Source organism: Drosophila suzukii, chromosome 2L, assembly GCF_043229965.1.
Source record: "Drosophila suzukii chromosome 2L, CBGP_Dsuzu_IsoJpt1.0, whole genome shotgun sequence".
Classification (NCBI taxonomy): Eukaryota; Metazoa; Arthropoda; class Insecta; order Diptera; family Drosophilidae; genus Drosophila; species Drosophila suzukii.
The window spans coordinates 14,085,437-14,106,387 of NC_092080.1; the positions used below are offsets into that span (position 1 = coordinate 14,085,437).

General features: G+C 37.1%; 1 protein-coding gene across 3 annotated transcripts in view; it reads left to right on the top strand.

Annotated features, from left to right (window-relative positions):
- The first annotated feature begins 685 nt into the window (after window positions 1-685).
- MESR3 (misexpression suppressor of ras 3) overlaps window positions 686-20,951 on the top strand; it is a 42,904-nt gene continuing 22,638 nt past the window's right edge. Inside the window, exons 1-2 of one of the 3 annotated variants that reach the window (XM_065863300.2) lie at window positions 686-1,186; window positions 16,472-16,503. The gene's annotated coding sequence lies outside the window, so the exon portion shown is untranslated. The remainder of the gene's footprint in view (window positions 1,187-16,471; window positions 16,504-20,951) is intronic. The other 2 variants (XM_017090308.4, XM_036817877.3) reach the window with 2 other exon arrangements.

The window sequence follows — 20,951 nt, forward strand, 5'->3', positions numbered from 1 at the left end:
TTTAACTACGTCCATGTCATCCATTCACACTTTTTTACACGCTCCCACACTCATTTCCCTCTCTCTCGCTCACGAGCGACAACAATTCAAACAAGGGAGAGCTACATCGGGAAGAATGCTTCGACTTTCTGATATCCTCTACTGAATAGCATATTGAACAAATTTGAAACGTTGCACTTTTAATAGCTATTTAATGTTAGGTTTGTTAATATTAAAATATTAAATATCTATAGATACTTTTATGTGCTTTTCCGCCCACAACACAACGTATTTTTTTGTAATTGGTAATCTGGCAAACTTTTTTTAAAATAATTTTATTTTTTAAATTCAAGTTATATGTAAAGTTAACACTTGCTCAAACGTAAAACATGGCCAACATTTTTAAAAATCTTCTTTTATTTGTATATGTGGCTACTTTCAATGTAAAAAGAAACATTCCATTTTGTGCAATTAAAGTATCTGAATTTTAAATGATTTGTACTGTGTTACCTTGTTATCCTATTGTCTTCTTGAGATTTTCTTCAGATTGTTGCATACTTTATGCAAAACCAATATACCCTACTGCCTTACGATTAATGGGTAAGCCGAGAGAGCGGTAACATACGCCCTGTTGGCCAGCATTCGTTAACATGCTGTTAACGGGGACTAACAGCGGCGGGAGTTCACTTGTTTTCGTTGCCATCCATCGGCATTCAGTTTTTGAATCTTTTGGTGTGCGGACGCTACGTTGTATCTCAGATTGCTCGTGGTTCGAGATTCAAGTGTTCAGATTCGAATTTCGTCTTTCGGGTGCGCGTACATTGGTGCCGTTTTATCACGCTATCTCAATAACAGCGATAACAGCAGCAACATTGGCCACTAATTAAATGCTGAAGTGTCTGTGTGTGTCAATTGAATCTGTACGACTTTTGATTAAATTAAATTACAAAATACAATAGCAATTTGCAATTAACGGTAATTAAGCCTGACCAGTGCGCCAATTTGAACCATTTGATCGGGTGCCAAAAAGATATTTTTTCAACACACTCCATTTTTCGGGGATAATTAAAAGGACAGTGGTGCTTGTCATTCCTTCCGGTGGGGTGAGTGTGTGTGCAGTGGTTGTGGAGGAATTTCTCATTAAACCGGCGCTAAAAGGATTACGAACCCGTTCATCTTCATCAGACCCGCAGCGGACCAAATAACGGTAAGTTGCCGGGGAATCCCCCACATACATTTTCATTATCACACGGAAAGAAATTCAAAACAAAATATGAAACTGAAGATAAAATGACACAAGGGAAATATAAAAAAATTTAAGAGCGGATTCATAATATCAATAATATTATCTTAATAACATTTAAATTTTTTTTTTTAATTACTAAAGTGTTTACTGTTCATATTATATGAAACAAATGTTGAACTATATCTCACTGTGCATATCCTTTTTATGTTCTGGCTTTTCACGCGACCCTCGCAAGAGTTAAAAAGGGTTGACCATGTGCCGGGGGTCAATATGCTTTTGTTGAGGTTAAACTGTTCTTGGAGGATACAAATCCCACCTCGCTTTTACCACCCACATGCGAGCCAAACAATGAAAACCCCCGAAAAAGTTGGCCGGCAATAAAACGAAATTGTTTTGAATTATTGAGATCTGAAAGAGAGCGGCCTGTAACCGGATGGTCCCTTTCTGGTGTTGCCTTTTTTATTTTGTTTAAATATAATTTATATTTGGCGCATTTATGGCCAGGACCTCGGGACCCGGAAAAGGACTGAGCACTCTTATAGGTGTCTGGGGGCATTAACGGTTAACATGTTTGCGGTTTTTGATTGCTGCAAAGTCCTTTTATCAGCCCATAAAACGAGGGTCTCCCAACGCCTGCCACACATTTTTGGGGCCATATGTTTTTGGGCGTGAGGAAGTTCTGGGGGGGTGTTTGTTGTGGTTTCTGCAAATTGGGAAAAGGTTTTATAGAGTTCAGCAGAGTAACGACCAGTTTATCAATTCTGTATGCTTTAGTCAATGCCCGATAAGAGTTGTATGCAAACTCAAAATCGGGTCGATGCACTGACAACTGCAACGAAGGAGAACTGTGGATAAAGTTATTTACTATATAAATAAAATAATTTGTATTTTTAATAATGTTTCCCAAAAAAGTACATCTTATTTAATTAATATTTGTATTTTCCATTTATATATGAATTTAGAAGAAAATTCCCCCTGATCACAAAGCTAGTTCGCCTTAGTTAATCCTCCAAATATCTTAATTAATAACTCAACATCAAGCTTTCCACTTGGCAGCATAAATATACTTCACATACAAACTTGGGTTTAATTAACCGAAAAACCCTGCTTCCATTAATATCGACTTGAAGGGCATCATTTTTGCTTTCGCTTCCCACCAAAACTCAATTGCAACCTTTAGCCAATATTGAGATTCATTTGCAGCGTGGAGAATCCAATTTCTTGGCCAAGTCGGGAGCGTCTGAGGTTATTAGCTGGGCAACCGCATACAGCATTCGACAGCCCTGCGTGGCTAATTAATTTCCATTCAGTAAATGGAAATGCGTAAACCATAGAATGCCGCAAATTAATTTCCCGAGAAAACGAGCGAAAGAGAATCAGACGGACAGATAGACGTTGAGCAGAATGTAGCTGTTATATCAACAAGGAGAAGGTATTACAAGACAGTGCGTTTCATTGATATAATAATAAAAAAAGGATCTCAAGAAATTTTAAAATAAATATTATTAGGATGGAAAGGCCAAAAATATTTAATTTATGCGTTTTTGAAACATAATTCAAAGTTCCAATGCAATAAAAACCGTTTATTCCTTTTAAATATCTCTTACATCTTATGCACTTTTATTTTAGTGATTAATATTATTACCAAAAGTATTAATAAAACGTTAATGTATTAATCTATGTTAAACCTTAGACAAAAATGCTTCTGCCTTAATTTATTAGATATGCACTGTACACAGCAACCATTTATTTGCGGGTAATATAAATTCCTCGAGTTTCCTTAGCCATTTTTATTTGTATTTGCGGTCTGGTCGACTGCTGCTGTTTATTGTAATTTTTTATGGTCCAGCTATGGTTCTTCTTGGCCTCATAACTAGCGACTGGCGACTTCGACCTATATAAGTGATTCTATTGTGCCCATCGTGCTTTGGACATTTCCCAGCCAAGGCCTAAAAGCAGACACTAGCAAACATTTCCACTTTCGCTTTTCATTGTGTGTGGCAAAAGAAAATAAAGGAAAGGCAACAAAAATGTTTGCTTATCTCTTTGCCTACACATTTTTATGTGTGTTGTGCCTTTGTTTCTGGGCTCTGTTTGTTGATGGGTGTCGGGGCTTAAGGATTCGCTCTTTTCGGATTTTTTGGATAGTCATCAGCATGCAGAGCCACATGGCTCCTCTAGCCACCCACCTAAAACCTCCAACCTCCCATTCCCCATTCTCCCCCTAATCTTCTTCAAGTTCAGCGAAAGCGAAAACATGAAGGAGGGTCACCATAAAAAATGAAAATCGTCCTACGGTTGAAAGTTTGTCGTTTACCCGCAGAGGCAGAGAATTATGCCAGATTGGTTTTTATTTAAATTAGTTTTAGATTCCCTCGGCTGAGGCGAAGTCTCCAATGTTCGCTGAAGTGTTAAAACAGAGGATACAGAAATTGATTTTCTGTACGAGATTGAGAACTTTGGTGGCGGCTTCCATTGCCATTATGGCCAACTCAGCTGTCCCCAGACCCCAAAACGGGTTCCGCAGAAGTTTGGCCCCAGTCTCGAATAAATAAACAATATGGTTGGCTTTGGGCGGCAGAGGAGTCCGATTTCAGTGTCGCCTATCAATGACAAATTGCACATGATTTTTACTGCCAACCAAGCAAATGTTTTCATATGCCGACTGCTGTCGCAAACTCTTTGGGTGTTCTATTATACGCTTTTTTTATTGTCTCTCCAAGTGTCAGAGCACCCCTTTTCAAGGGAGTCAAGTAATAATGACAGTTTATTAAATGCCAATTCAGATCCACATCGGATAGCCCATGGAAAGTTCGGCAAACAGCAAATAACACACACACACAACTCTTGATTGTCGGGCAAACTTTTTTCGTTAACCTTTTCGGCTGACCCGGAGTCTCTTTCTCATCAGCATAATCCCAGGGGATCCGAGGGGCTGGAGACGGGCGGTGGAACACACACAACTTTCCCAAGCCAATTCAAAAAATAACATCCACACCCAGCCACTCAAAGATAACTTGGGTAAACATCTCTGACTGCAAAAACATCTCTTTCCAAGTCGTTGTATCATTTATCACAGCTTACACACCAAAAATATCATTTACATGGCAAAGGCTGTGAAAACAGAAAAGTGAAATGAATTATGTTGAAGGCGATGAAGTTATCATGGGGCTATCAACGCCACAGAGGCGGAAACCGTTCAAGTTGTCAATGAGATGGATTATTCAAAAGGCGGAAAGGCGCCAGGCACTTCCTCAGGTGACAATTAATGATAAATGCATTTTCTAAGTCACCACAAAGTGGCAAGTTATGTTTATGAACTCGAAAACTGGTAAACATTTGTTAAATTTCATCAAGGAAATTGTATTAAGTTGTTTACACAAAGTGAAATAAATGGATTTAGTTTTAGAGCTTGAAATCTATCGGTTTAAAGAGGGCAGGGAATCTATAAACATAAAATGAGGGAAAGAGTCTATACCAAATTTAAGGAGAAAGTCTAAAATAAAGTCTAACATTCAGGGTATATTTTTAATACCGTTTTTAGCCCAAGATATTAACTATAGTTTTTTGTAAATGAGCAAGCAAAACTAGATCAAGTTCGTCAAACTTTATCTCTTCTTTAAATAGGTTTCCATCAATAACCACAAACTTACTTTATCAAAAACCATCTTAAATCATTTAAATCATTTTTGCTAGTTCTGCTCTAGTCTGGAACTTTTTAATAACCAATTTCTAAGCAAAGTTTTTATGTTGTCTATGTCTTTGATTGTTATGTCTTCGCCGATGTTCTGCTCTATCATATCTCTTTCGCTTTGTCATTCTCTGGCATTTCCTATAAACAGTTTTAACGCTTTTTTGTTCTATTCTTTTGCCACCACATGATTGTTATTATTCTGACCCATTTTGCTCGGTATACATACTTAGCGTGATTTTCAATTACCAAATTACTGACCCCAAAACCGATTGCTAAACATGCTCAAACAGTATTCCATAACTACTCTGTGCTTTGTATACCAACCACAAGTCGATTGCTTTATCAGCAAAAAGTCCAATGGAGCCAACATAGGAAACAGTTAGTGGCGAAGAAAAGAAATATATGGGAAATGGAATTCGATTCCTATGCGTATCAATATCAATGGAGGTGGCCTAGTCAAGTGTATAGGGGTCTGTGTTTGCTTTAGATAACCTATCTATAAGAACCGAAAGAACATAACCCCCTTAAATACCAATCCCCTTGGGCTCCTCTATTAAGATTCCAAGCAATACAAAAAATCGCTGTCGATTAATTTCGATTCCCTCATATTTATTTTTTCCAGAAAATTATGAGCTCATCAATGGCTTGGGCAGGTTGACGCTAACGATTTGAATACTTAGCTTCATTTGCTAAATTCATCAGTCAAAGTTAATACACAAAAAATAAATCAACGGAATTTATCAAATTAAATTATTATCTAAATTTTTTTTTTTTACAAATTACATATTTTTTATGAGATGAAATCTATAGTTTAAATAATTCTGTAAATAAATTTAATAATATAATAATAATAATATATATATAATATAAAATAATAATATATATATAATATAAAATAATAATATATATTCACAATACACAATTCTAGAATACATTCTACACAATACAGAATTCTAGAATCAGAATATTTTTGTTAGGTTAAGAAGTTTTCAATGTCGAGGTATACAGATATCATTTCTCCGAACCTTTATTTTATTTTGCAATATGTTGGGGCAGTCGGTTGTTGTTGACTCTTCGCTGAGTCAGTTCCTTACCGTTCTGTTCTTTCCGCTGCCTTTGTTGCTGTTCGACTTTTATCATTTTGATGTCATCGAGCGGGTTCTTGTGCTCATAAAGAATCGTCTTACGGTGTTTGCGTCTTATGAAACCTTTTTCTTCCTCCACTCTTAATTCCTCGTTCTGGTTGTTTGGCTCGAGTTAGTTGAGGCGTCAGCTGGTCGCACCATAATTTTAATTAAAAATCGCTTAAAATCCTTGGAAAATTGTTTATTAAGAAGAAGACGAAGATTAAGATGCATAGATAGAATAGGCAAAGGGGGTTCGGGAGGTGACTGAGTGTCAACACGTGCCAAATTGTTGGGATGTGTGTTTTGTATCTGGGAAAAGTTTGGAAAACTTTAGGAAGAACAAATTGAAAGCGTTGAAAGTTTCAGCGTGCTAAAGTATCTGCAAGATAGGAGAAAACGAAAAACCGACATAGAACAGTTGAAGTTTTTATGCGCATGCAGTTGGTTCTTTATCTGGTTTTGCCTAGTTGCGTGACACTTTGCCGTATTAACATAAACAAATAGATACAAATTCCATAATTGCTCAATTGTTTCAGGTTTTAGTCCACATTCCACTGCCTTCTCTATCGCTCTGCCTGGTTGTGAGGTGTGTCACCAGGGCGTATGATGAATTTGACGCACGTGCATGTCACACGTCACTGTGGTGGTTGTTGTGCGACTTGTTGTAGTTGCTGTAGGTATGCTTTTGTTATCCTGTCAGGATTCGCTGATGGCGTTGTCAACATGCTGCACGTACCGTGGGCTTCCCCTTTCATATCCTTACAATTAAGCGGCAAATTTAGTTTGGCATTGTGCTTGGTAACACGATGAGAGCCAACTTCCGGTAAGCGGATTACCGAACTAACCATTTTAGGTCTAAATAGGGTATCTTATCAAGATAGCGTCAAACACTTTTAGATTTGAGTTAGCAGTCAGGTAAAATAAAAATATACATATTTATATATTTTTTATAATTTTTCTAATTTATAATATTATTTTTATTTTATAAAGATAATAATGTCAATCTGTTCTATATAAATTCCTGTATAGTATTATAAAAAGATATCCATGACCATCACTATTTTCCTTTACATATTTAAAATGCTCTGATAACGTTCTTCAACTGTAGTGTAAACAATTAATTTGTACTCCCGGAAAAGGGTATTCCGAATTTTAAATTTTTTGTACAATTCCTTCCAACCGATTCCCACTTGTGTATTTTTATGTAGCACTTCCCGTTGCTTGTTCGTGCATATTTCAATCAAATTTGTTGTGCCCGGTGTTGTTGTTATGCCTGCGGCTTACACAGACAAATGCAGGAATTATCATACGCACCGTTGACCCAAATTTTTTTAACCAAACCAAAAAAACACCCTTGAATCAGCAAGACACAAAGACGAGCCCACATGGCGAGGCAGAGTCATTTTAAAATAATATATTTGGCAGCACGTGCGGCATAGAAAGAGAGGGCATGATGGCAGCTGAAGAGAGACAGGGATAGAGGCCAGAGGGTTGCCATTCATTATGCTTAGTTTTTGGGGCGCGGTTTTGTCCCCTCGAATTGGGTCAGCCCCTCCAAGAGACCTCCAACAATATATGCATTTTATATATTGTATAAAATATAGTCTAGCATAATGGAATGGCATTTTGCAGCGGGTTAGTTTCATATTCTCATCTAAGTTGGCCCTCGAGGGCTCACACTGATTCGCATTCTCATCCTCTGTCTTTGCTCATTAGGAGAAAATGCGCGACTTTCACTCGGCCCTGCCACTTTAGCCTGCTTTTAGGCGCTTCGGCTAATTATGAGGGTAAATTCGTCCAACATCTGCATTGCCCATGCCATGCCCCCTTTTCTCCTGGCGAAAGTGTTGGCAAGTGAACTCAGTTTTCATGGATGCATTTTATTTACGACAAAGTGAGCTTGCCGCCAGCTGTGTGCCACAAGATTTGATGGTGCAACCGAGGGGTTTTCGAGGGGTCTGCAAAGCTAAGAGCAATAGATGTGGCAAATTGTCTTTTTGGCAGAGGGGAGAGGGTAATTTATAAGCATTTTTAGGAAGTTCACTTAGCAAGAAAGGGGTTAAGAACTGGGTTTTTCTTCTAAATTGCATGGTTTTACATTTTAGTGAAGTGGGGGCTTGCGGTTTTGAAATGTAGAAAGTGGACAACGAATTGGTTAAACCATCTATGTGGTGCAGAAACTATTAGAACCGAGTATGCCATTTAAAGGAATTACAGAAATTGTCATGAATTGGTTTTTATTTAATCTCTAACTTGTCTTTAAGAAAGGGGATTTAATATTATTTTTATTAGAAATATACCAAAATCGTTAAAGCATCTACGACCTAAAGTTGTTGGGTCCCCTAATATATGTATTTTCTTTATTTTTAATGGCGCTTACCAAATAATTTTTTCTCATCAACAACAACCACTCCCTCCAATCCGCATTCCATTAGTATCTTTTCAAAGATCTGTCTCTCAGGCCAAAGACCCTATCGAAAGTTGATCACTTGAGCAGCTAAATGCCTTGTCTTCTTGTCTTGTCTTGCCTTGTTTAATTTCTGGCCAGCAGCTAACAAAGACTAGATTTTGACAGCTCTTTCTCTCCGCTGGCCATAAAAGGCCAACCAATGAGCCTTACATAATCCCGCTGGCCATTGAGCATTTCTCGCACATGGCGCTGCTGCCCCATTGTTTGTCTGTCATTATTAATCCAATTAGTAATTGTATTATAGAATGTGGACCGGCTAGGGCGGAGGCGGGGAAAAGTCGCGGGTTGCACAACCCAGAAACGTGCCCCAAAGAAAATTGGGTCGTAATGCGGCACGAGACCGCGAGCGGCGAGAATCGAAACCACTTGCAACAAAAGCAGTGGCCAAGGGAAGGGGAACAGCATGTCAGGGGTAAGCGGCTTACCAGCAGCTACTTAGCAACCGGCATTGTTTCAACGACTATGCTAATGATGTTCGATGGTGACATAAGCGAACAACGTGCATCCAATTCCGCTGCAGCCAGATGCGGTGGGAAAAGGTCAAGTTCACACAGCGCAAACTGGTTGGAACTGAGTCAGAGTCTTGATGTTCTTGTATGATGCAACCTAAAAAAATGAAATCTAAAACAGATTACATTTTTAAAATAGTAAATAAAATTTGTGAGTAGTGACCCATTTTTTCTGAATTTCAATGGAAACCAATTTAAGAAAAAGAAAATGTATCTTTTCTCATATGGATATAATTTTTATTGAAAGTTCTTTTACTCATTATTTTGTAATATAATTATACATATTAATGACAAAGATAAAGTAATTTTTTTACAACCCTAATAAAAGAATATGTTATACCAAAAATATAAAAATTAAATGTCATGAAGAGAAATTAATAATATAAAAAAAATTCTTTGTAAAATTTATTACAAAATATAAAAAAATTGGAAATTGGAAAACATTTTTCACACTAATAAAATACATTTTTTAAAGTGCACTTATATAAACAATTAAGCGTTTATTAATTACACAGCAACTTAGAATTTTCCCCACTTTATTCTAATTGCCAAAGTGGGATTTTCTTTATGTTTTTATTATACTCTCGGAGTAATTCAACGTGAATTAAAACCTCAATTGCACTTGTTGACGTCTGTTTCTGTTGTTTATTTATAGTTTAATTATTTGCTCGTTCGCCTGTATTTAGACAAGTGTTCTCCCATTTATAATGAGGTTTTATGAGGTTAATACGAACATTTAATTTGCTGATTGCTGAAGCACTATGTGTTTTTATCGGTTCGTCGAGCGAACGTGCTGATTATGATATTTATGCAGACCTGGGGAGTTTGAAATCTATCTAGGGATTTTTAATTACATTATTTTCTCTCAAAGACTCAAAAAGTTGTGATAAACAAGTACTTTTGGGTAAAGAAAATGTTTTTATCAGCATTCGGGGGTTTCCAAATGCTTTCAATGGGATTGGAGGAATCCCAATAAACTCATAATCAAAAAAATGTTTTGGTTTTTTTAAAACAAAGACAGATTTTTGTTAAAGTAATATGCGTTCTATCAGTATTGGCTTTATCATCTTCTAACATGTGTGCCTCAAAGTGTGATGTATTCCTTCTGTTTTGTATCTTCAACAAATTGCCACCAACTGGCACGAACTGATAGTCCAATATTTATTTGTTTACCATTCTCAACTGACAAACAAAGAAGATTTTACCCATAATTTTTGAGACATCAAGTGGTATTTTAACCTTTGACACTTTTGTGTGTAACCTAAGCTTATTTACTTTGCAGCTTAGACCTAAAAAAACATTGAACACAACCCTTATGAGTAATCGCATCAGAAATATGACCACATATCTAAAAGGAAAAATATTAATCATCCAGAGAGAAACGAGCTGAGAAGGAACAGACATGAAGAAAAGATTGAAGATAGCACATAGAGAATTACAATGGCGTTTGCGGTTGGTAATCACGATGGATGGGATGAAATTCCTGCACATAAAAGTGCTTCTACATGAGGCATTGGCATTGATTGAAGCACACTCATCCCAGGCACACACTCAATCCGATGCGTCTCCAGGCTCTATTTGCATAAGTTGTTGAACTTTAGATAAACGCTCAAGCCAGTCGGGTGTCGAGTGTCAAACTATCGTTGAGGTTCAATGGGTGAAAAGTGCCACAAAGCGAGAGTTTTAATTTAGCCTCGCCTCGAGGCTCTTTCTCTCAAGTGGTCGAGCCATTCGATGGAGTTATTGCTACGGTTAGATCCATTTTGATTTGCATAAATTGCCGCTGGGTCTGCGGGGCTGTTCAAACTACCACAACTTTTTCCACCTGGCAAAACTTTGACTCAAATTGCTTCGACCTGCGGCACCGAGCACCACACAGCTCTATCCCTCAAAAACGCCACGAACAAAAAAACAAACGTAAATATCAACAAAAATTTGTGCATTTCAACTGGGAACGTGACATTCATGAGAAAATGTCCAATGAACACAAATTTTTAGAGAAATATGAATAAAATTGATAAATGAAAGTGCCATTTTGTGTGAGTCGTAGAGACTGTTCGTTATATATTCCTGTCCTTTTTTGATAGAAAATGAGTGATATATTGAAATTTAGGGAATTTCTATGAATTCTGTGGAATCCCCTTTGGGCTGTACTTAATATATTTTTATAACAAATTGTAAGTAAACAAAGTGTAATTCTTGACACAAAGTCTTTGATATTTTTACTTGGTTTTATATAATATATTTTTGAAAAACACAATTTGGTTTTACATGATGCCGAAATTCTCCGAATACTTTTAGACTTTGGTGACCTTTAAATATTGTTAAACTCTCTCATCTGACCTTTCTTGGGGTCTCCCTCAGTGTATTTACTTTTCGACTTTAATCAGCCAGCATTCCTCTCGTTTTTTTTCTTGTTTTTACATTCCTGTCAACATTTTCGAGGCTGTTAGTGTCTTCCACCACCCAGTCGCCACCCAACTGCTGATAAGCAGCGAAGCAGCGATGAAAGCGGAACCCAAACTCAAACGACATTATCATAATTGCTTATGCTTCATTACATATTTGCCGGCGAGTACATGGCGGTCATACAGATAGGCTTAAAGCAAAAGTGCTCCGTGCTCTCCTAGCAACCCGAGTACCTAACCAAACACGGTAGTCGAACCAGCTTTTGTCGACTCAGCTCGACCGAAAAACGAAAATAGGAAAACAAAAACCTATAATCATTGAATAAACAAGCTGATAAAACAAAAGCCACATAAATAAGCGCAAATATTTGAGACAGCGAACGAGAGCAGACATTCATGTGCCCACACATAAGTGCAGATTAAGATAGAGATCGGCAAAAGGCAACTCGAAAGAAACCCATAAACGAAGCACAGAAAAAAAACCCTATCCAAGTCAATATTTTGAGCTCAATATCAGATAAACTAAAGCGATCTTGAAAATAGACTTTATCTTATACTTAAATGATTTTTAAGAAAAATAATTATATCTATATAAAATATAATAATTAGTTAAGAAAAACTGAAGAATTTTTTGAATGATTTTAAAATAATTTTTAAAGTTTGAATTTATATTGAATTCGAAAATGATAATCTTTTCTAAAGGATCATGTTTGAATCATATTTTTTCTGTGTAAGAATCGGAGTTTGAAACCAAATCGGACTCTAACTCAAACTCCGATTTAGAGTCGGATGCAGACCTGGTCTTATAAGACTTTAGTAGCCGCTTTAGTCGGTCGGACTAACGGTTACAGGCCGCCCCAAAAAAGGGCATGGTCTCCACGGACATGGAGCAGCAACCCATCCGCATCTAAAAATCATCGCCATGTGTGTCCACTTTTTTCTCCTCAACTGTTATATTTTTTTTTCTTTCTCTGGCCCCGTGACTTGGCGATTTTATTTTCGCTCCATTTGCGGCCATAAATATTCAGTCAAGTGTCATCGTTGTGGCATGTCTAGTGGAGTTTGAAATGAAATAGATGCAGGCAACTCTGGTGGATATTCAAAAGGAAAAAAAACGCCAAGCATATGAGAAGGCTTAAAACGAGTTAAGTCACTTCTGTGGTCGCGACCAAGTGGCCTCCTCCAACAACTCCGCCTCCGGGTCTCCGGTTCTCCAGTTCTCTGGTCCTCCAAGCCACCAAACCCACAATTCCCCGCGTATAACCGCTCCCGGACTTCCAACTGCCTGCCAATTGTGGCAGTGGTAAAGATTTCGCTTGCTGTTGTGTGTGACCGCAGCTGAGACCCGCAGGAGATGTACACAAAACAAAAAACTTTGGGATATCAATAATATTACAAATAATAAATAAAGTTTCTGAAGACTTTTTTTTAAATAGTAAAAATAGTATCTTACAAAATATATTCTCAGGTGCTATCTTTTTCGAAAAGTTCCTTATAAAGGTCCAAGAAACTTGGATTAAAATGTAGCTGAAAAAGGTTTCTACTTAACTTTATCAGTATATTTTTTCTGTGCATCAAAAAAATGAAAAAATCGCATTGGAGAACCAACACACAGATGGGTCAGCTGGAGGTTGGTTGGGGAAAAAAGTAGTTGTGGTCGCTGTAGCGGGTGTTAGGGCAAAGTTATGGCGTTGGCAAAAGCATTCCAAGAGAGCTTAGCAAAAAAGGGGGAATCAGGCAGCGTGGGAGGTTCGATGAAGTTATCATTGCTGGAGATGAATAAATTTTGCCAAGTGTTGGCATAACCTGCGGACAGCCAAAGGATGTAGATTATCGTCGATAAACACGAGGGATTGTTGAGCACTGATGTCATGGCTAGATAAATTAAGTTTACACAGGGGGAGTTGAGAAAGAGATTTTAGGAGGAGATTAGAAGGGCATGGAAATTATAATTTAAGCTGGAAATAATTATAAATTGCACAAAATTTGGTTTACAAGATACAGCATTAATAGTATTTTTGTTTACAGAAATGGTTTTTAAATAAAGGGTTTCCAATTTAGTTCTGCAGTTGGGTTATTCGAGCATAGAAAGTTAATAAACATATCACTCTTATACTTACCCATTAAATACTTCTTCATTGCAACTCCTACAAACAACCCTCGTTGCCAAGTAGAAGCACTTACGGAAGTGCAATGCATGTAAAAGTCATGAATATGATGAAGTATTCAAACCAGCTACTGGAAACGCTCTTACGCACACATGCTCCTTAACTCCTTGGCACAGGAAGCTGCCAGGATTAACTGGCCACTTGAACACGATTAAGAGTGAGAGGGACAGAGGATCGGAGATATATAGAGTGAGATGGCCAGAAGTGAGTTATTGAGAAGCCGTCGTATCATATTGAGATTACTAATCATTGGACACTTATCGGGGCAATGAACATCAGTCTCGCTCAGTTAGACAGAATTATCTCTGCCTCAGGCCCTCTCTTTCTTACAATATACCCCTCTTTTTCTTCCACTCTAAGCATCTCTCTTTCTATCAGCTCAATCACTCTACACCTCTCTCTTTCTATCGGTTCAATCACTCGCACGTGCTTGCGGGTTAAAGCGGTTGTTCACGCTCAATTTGCATACATTTCATTTAGCCGATGAACATTGCTCTCCATCCATCTCTTTCGACCGCACTATAGCTCTCTCTTTTCCTAAATTATTGCCTGAATTATATATTTGTTTCTTTTCGGCTTGCTAGATTGCTCAAAGTGCACGGCCAGGTCACGTTTTTGATATTTCATTCAATCAAAACAAATTGCTCTGGTCCAAAGCCGTGGTCCAACGCTCTTAAATAAATAAAAATATACCACAAGAAAATACAACAAAAAAATCCCCGACCATACCCAGCGGCAAAATCTTTTTGCGGTTAACTTATTTCAGCGCTCAGGTCGTTAGGCAAACGACCGTAAAAAATGCCCAGATCGTAAAATAGAAATTAGATTAAACATCATAAAAATACAGGTCCCAAGTGACTTAGAATGTACCCCGAAAAAACGGGGGCGGCGTGGGCGTGGCCCGAAGGAGTTTAAAAATTGCCAATTCTTGGCAGGCACTTTACTAATTGACAATTTCCAAGTGAGGAAGAAAAACTTTTTCGACGCTCTTTTGTCGTTTACTTTTTGTAATAACCCCAAAGTCAGTCATTTCGTCTAAGCCATTAAAAAATTAATTGGCTGCCTTCCCTTCGGGCGTAACACGCCCCATACATCGCACTAATGCCGCTTTTAGCCAAGTTAAATGTTTCCCACCCAAAGTAAACGCCCCAGAAGAACAACCCAAACAACGCACAACAGCAAAAAAGGGCTTGTCGTCGTCTTGGTTCAAAAACAACCAGTAAAATGGTTGGAAAACCTGAAAAAAACTAACTGAAGGAAATGGAATCGGAAATTTAAGAGTTCCTGGAACCAAAAAGTACCCTAAAAAATGGAAAAAACTATCATTTTTTTAAAGCTTTTGTTGGAATCTTCAGTTTCCATCATTATCAATAACATTAAAAAAAAAATTGTAACAGATATTTCTTAAAAATTTGTAATAAACTCAGTTAAATTTCAATAATAATCTCTTATTCGAGTCTACATTTAATTGGATCTATAATAATACTTATTTATTTAATTTATTTTAACCTTCAGTACATTGCTGTATCTTTTTTAGTAAATACATTCTCTAACAACAATCCAATACAATGAGATAATCATAATTAGACTAACTTAGTTGGCTAACTAACTTATGAATAATATCCGGCAATCTTTCCTTCCTTATTACAAACTTCCTGTAAAACCGTAGCTACCCTTTAAGCCCTAGGGCACTTGAGAAAACGTTTAATCTTGCCACAAACTTCTAATTTTTATTGCTTCGCTTTGTCATTAGGTTTTTGTTTCTATTTTTTCAACAGTTTGTTTTCGTTCCGTCAGTTGTTTTGTTCGAGTGGTTCGCCAATTGCTTGGATCGCCTGACCTTTTTTAGGAACCTCTCCAATTATGAGGTTTTGGAGCGAGTATCTCAGTATCTCTCACTCAATTTGGCGCAATTTGTGTTTTGTTTTGTTTTTGCCAAATTTGTTTTATTGTTTATTGTTTACGCGGCGTGGGTTCACAAAACTGACGCAAGCGTTCGATATTTTTGGCTTACTAAATTTACAATATATAGGTAAACAACAAAATGTGACGCAGATTGTGAGCGGATAAGATAAGATTCTGTAAATAAAACCAACTTCCGTTGCCGACTGACCTTCCGGAACCTGAACAATTGATATCAATTAGTGCAGCCAGTGAATCACTCTAGAATTCCTAATTGATAAGTCAAAAGGTTCTGATTAAGCTCAGACATGAATTATTGGTGGGGGTTAAAAAGAGAGCATTGCTCCGTAGAAAGTTGTCGAGACTTCACGTTTCTCACATCAGTTGAAGGCATTTTTATGCACTTCATTTATAAATGACAAGCCTTCAACCCATATCTTCTCCTCCACCAGAAAAAAGCGCAATGGCAAACTGGGGGAAGAAAAAACGAGGAGGTCTATATGGAGTCCCGTACAACCCTTAACCGTATACAGTCCGTCCTGCCACTTCAGCCAGACAGTGTGCAAAATTTTAATGAGTTGGAAATTTAATACCCAGAGAAGATTGCAATGCGTCGAGGGGGTTTCGACTGCGGTAGGTCAGCCCACCGAAGCGCAAACGATTCAATTTTGCTCCCAGTGAACTCTTAAATTTTCCATGAATTTAATTGAAATTGAAAAAATAAGAGTATAAGTCAGAACAAATCACCTTGAACTTGTCTGGAGAATGTCGTCATTTGAATTGAGTTCTGTGGCCCTGGTAAATAAACTCAGCAACTTGTTTCCGCTTTTTCTCGCACAATGCGCAATTTCTCTCAGATAAATATTTTCAGATCAGTCGCGTCGCAGTTTATACTTATGCCTATTCTTAGGAAATTCGCCAAGCAAATTTTGATTAATATTTGTATTATTTTGCTCTTCTCTTTGCAGTTCCTTCTTCGACTTTTTCATCGACCGGAAACGTAAGTTCCCCAAATAATATCATTTGACACGTTGTGCTTAACCCAATTCCGGCTTCGTACCATTTAAACTTGAAAGCTGAAGTTTCATTGCGTAATTTTATGTGCGAATTATTTTCATTATCGTTGCGATTCCAAGTCACATGATCTTAAATTCCGTTTACGACTCTAATAATAATTAGCCGGCGACGGGTTGGAAACTCGTTAAAAATACTAAAATAAGTGTGACTCCATCCCGCTCTCGCCCTATCTCTGTTTAATAGCCCCAACCCGCTCTGTGGGAGTTCTAATTGTAGTTTAACTTAACTCTCGGAAATAATTTACGATGCCTGAAAGTTTTTGTAGCTCTTTGTTTTGGCTTTGTGGCGGTTTTTGCTGCTAAGCACTTTTTGGTTTGTCTTCTACCTGGCGGTCGAAAAATTCTGAGAATTTTTAGATTGTATATTGAGTAGCAGATTCTTTTCAAAACCAAAAACGGGGACAGGCTGATTTATAGTTTAATATAAAAAACGTGCGAAAATGTTGAAAGGAAGTTGTTTTGAAGAAAAAACACATTAGCGGGGAAGGGTACAGAATCAATCGTGTTGTTTTGAAAAAAGAACACATTATTTATTTTGTATTATGACTCAAAATAAAGTCAGTTAAAAAATGAAAACATTAAATAATTTCTGCTTTTATTTTCTTTGCATTTAAATATAACCTTCAAAAAGTGCGTGATTTTTCAGATTACCCAAGGCTAATAAAGCTGATATTGTCATTGCCATTCCATTTCCATATGGTGTCACCTTCATAGCACTCTGAAAATTGTTTATTCCTTGTCAATATTTTCATATTTTGCGCTACTTTCCACTGATTGCACATGCAATTCTCTGTTCTCTCGTAATGCAGGTTTATTTCAGAAATGCACTTTATGTAATCGCATTGGCGTGTCAGTCCTAAGTTGCTTATACAATTGAAAGATGGAAGATACACTCGTTCTCACTAGTTATCCAACTGTATCCGAGAGATACTTACTCATATTTTGCCATCTATCTATAGCTATATATATACAATAATAATTTGCAAATAACTGTAAATGAGTTGAGTTGAGTCAAGTTTAGTGTTATGTAGAATGGATCGACAGAGGAGGTTCTAAGGGGGATTTGTGTCTGGTTCTTTGGAACTTGATCGCGCATCCGAAAGGCACTCATGTGACCTCCAACTTTGGGTTCTTGATGGTGGGAAAAAAAAACTTGGCGCTGATATGGGTATTTAAAATAAACATGATGATCATAATGACGTTATTTTTGTAGCTCGCCAAGTTGCACAGTTAAGTTTTTCGCTTTTCAGCTATTTTTGTTTATCTAAGTATTTAAGGCTTTGTTAATTTTCCCCTTTCCATATTCCACAACATGACATCATTCAGCCAAAATGCAGTATACTTCCTTTTGTTATCCTCTGCCATTTAATTTATTTATTTTACGCTCTACGAGCTTTTTATTTGACTCATCATTTATTAAATTTTACGCTTTGGGAATGAGCAAGATTAATTAAGCGTTTAATCTTTGATTTATGGAGCTCCAATGTATTTATTTTGGGTGGTCGCTTTTAGCCAACGGCGTTGTAATCACAGAAGGGTTATTATTTAAACACAACATTTATTCTGAATTTGTGTTTGCTTAAAATTATAAACAAAAGCCAACGATTTAGCAAATATGTACATTGTATAAATTTGTGTCTGTTTTTTGCGAAAACCAATTTATTCGAGCTTAATATGGCAGTCAGACAGGCCTAAAATTGAATTATACGACGCGTGTCTGTGCGGAGACCACGAGCATTTCTATAATTTAAGCTCTTTTTTTTGGGTATGATGGTTGTTTCGCATGATGGTAAAGGTTTAAATTTTAAACAAAAATGCTATAAATTAGCTAAGTAAATTTTATGGGTTGGTTTTAAGAGCTTTATTACTTTTTAAGGATAGTAACTAAAGGTAATCACAAAATTGGTTTTTTATTTTTGAATGAAGGCAAGTTTTTCTTTATCTGCTGCATTAACTCTAATTAAGGTAATGTAACCTGATTACTTACCGCTTGTAAAAGGGTGTGCAATTCTCTGCACACTTCCATTTTTTTTGAGTTAACAAGTAATGCAATTTTTCAGATATCCACCGACAGGTGCAATCCATATCCACAGTATTGCTTTGGTTTAGTTCAGTCTGGTTTTTTGTTGGACTTTTGTAAAGCTGCCGCAAAAATGCGTTTAGGCCGCCTCAATGCAATCGGGCTGTAGTTTTTTTTCGCACAAAAAAAATACAGTTGCGTAGCTGGCTAAGCCCACAAACCGACGATGAACAGATATCGAAAATTGGGTTAAGCAACCTGTACTGGCCAGGTGTCTCTGTGCCTCCATTGGTACATATATCTGTCACCAGATCCACTTCCACTATTTTTCTGTTTCGCTTTTTGCTCAATGAAAATGAAAGCAGGCCTCGGTAATCAAGAATACAAGTGGGTCGAAGATTTTCGCCGGACCGTGAAAGTGAAAAGTGTGGAAAAGCTGACCGAATGCTGATGACTACACTTACTTTTAAGCCTTAGTAGCCCCCATCTCATTACGACTAATTTGTTTATTTTGTTTTGCTGTAAGGTTAGGTGTCAACGTGGGAGAATCACATGATGCGTTGAGAAAGTCTGTATACAGAGAACCATATTAGTGTTACGGGTGACCTACAACAATGTTAATAAAACCTCACAGTATGAACTTCATTTTCATTTTGGAATGTATTTAATCTTCTTTAGAATGCTGAATTTCAATTTGCTATTATTTTTGTAAATACATAACTTATTCATTCAATAGATTAGCTCAAATAGTTTAAGTATTTAAATTATGGGATGTTAGATGGATGTTTAGATAAGCTTAAAAATTGAATACCTAAAGTTGCGTATAAAATCAAATTTGAATTTTTATAAATGACTAGGTGATATATAACAAATTAGTGACCAATGCTGGCGATATACATTTTCTCCATGTGTCATGTTGGCTTTCCATGTTTGTGTTTCCCCCACAAGGATCGACCAGCTCATTTGCATGACAAGCTGTCGGAAGCCGGGGCTCAATTCACGCAACATGCCCCAAAACACGATTGGATTATTCGTGTGCCCATAGCTACATCCAGATATACATATATTTGCTTAGGCATCGAGAGACAAATCACTTTTACCTGTTTACGTCTGTCGTCTGCCACTTGGGTTACATATCATCCGCAGATACTGGGTCTATAAGTGGTGGTCAGTTTGGGCGGTGTCCCTGGTTTTTTCTGGCTTTCTACCCTAACCAGTTTTTCGGATTTTCAGTACGTGGCTTTTTATTTTTTTTCCCGCAAATTTATTGGCAATAATCATTTAGAGTTTATACAAATTGCAAATTGAACAAGGCGAAAGTCGTCCACTCGAATGGGCCTTATGTAGACCCATATCTATCGTATATCTATGATCGCTTCTATGCACATTTCTGTGTAAAAGGCGTAGTCCCAACTTTGGTCGAATGGAACCTTAATTAAAGCCAAGATTTGCTGCCGCGGCACGATTTTCTTTTGAAATTGAACCACATTGTTCAGACCGGCCGACTATCATTAGGTTTGGCCTATACCATAATTGTTCAGATTATGGCCGAAATGCGTTGGCTGGTAATATTGAGCTCAATTTGAATTACTTGAAAATACCGCACAGAAAGCGAAAATTATTTTCATTGAATCGCCATGCTACTAATATCTTGGGAGAAATTTTTATTACTTTTTGAAAGTAACTAATATTTTTTATGGCTAGAAACAAATTATGAATTTACAGCTTTGAGCTTTACTTAATAGCTTATTTGTAACTGAAGTTTGGTGCTCAATAAAAACTTTAAAATTACCAGGAATTGTTGACAGTAGAAAAGTTCCTCAAAGGAAGCCATATTGGCATAATTTACTTTTTGAAGAGATGATGAAGCAGAATGACAGCAAAGCTGTTTGCAAATATTAAAGGTACGTTCTTTTAACTTTTATTTAGGCCAGCCCTTCATTAAGTATAGTTTTTCAATACCATTTTTTTTGCCATTCTTTTTTTTTGAACAAAGTCAAAGTGTAATAAACGACAGTTGCCATGGCAGCCAATGCAAATATTCAGCGACTGATGGGAGTCTATTGTTTAAGCGTTGTCAATATGAAAAACGCATAAATCTTCTCTGTGGTTTGGGGGGAGCAAAATGGGAAGGCCTTCAAATATGTATTCGCATTTGCTCTACTTATTTGCATAGATTGGCAGTTGATGTGGCCAAATAAATTTCGGTGTTCCATATTCAGGGCATGTCACGTGATTTTGATGAAAGTCAATCCCAATTTTTGTGCTTTTGTCACGAAATATATATTTCCCCAACACATATATCATGGCAACATCAATAAAATTGGGGTTTGGCTGTTTCTTGGCGTTGGC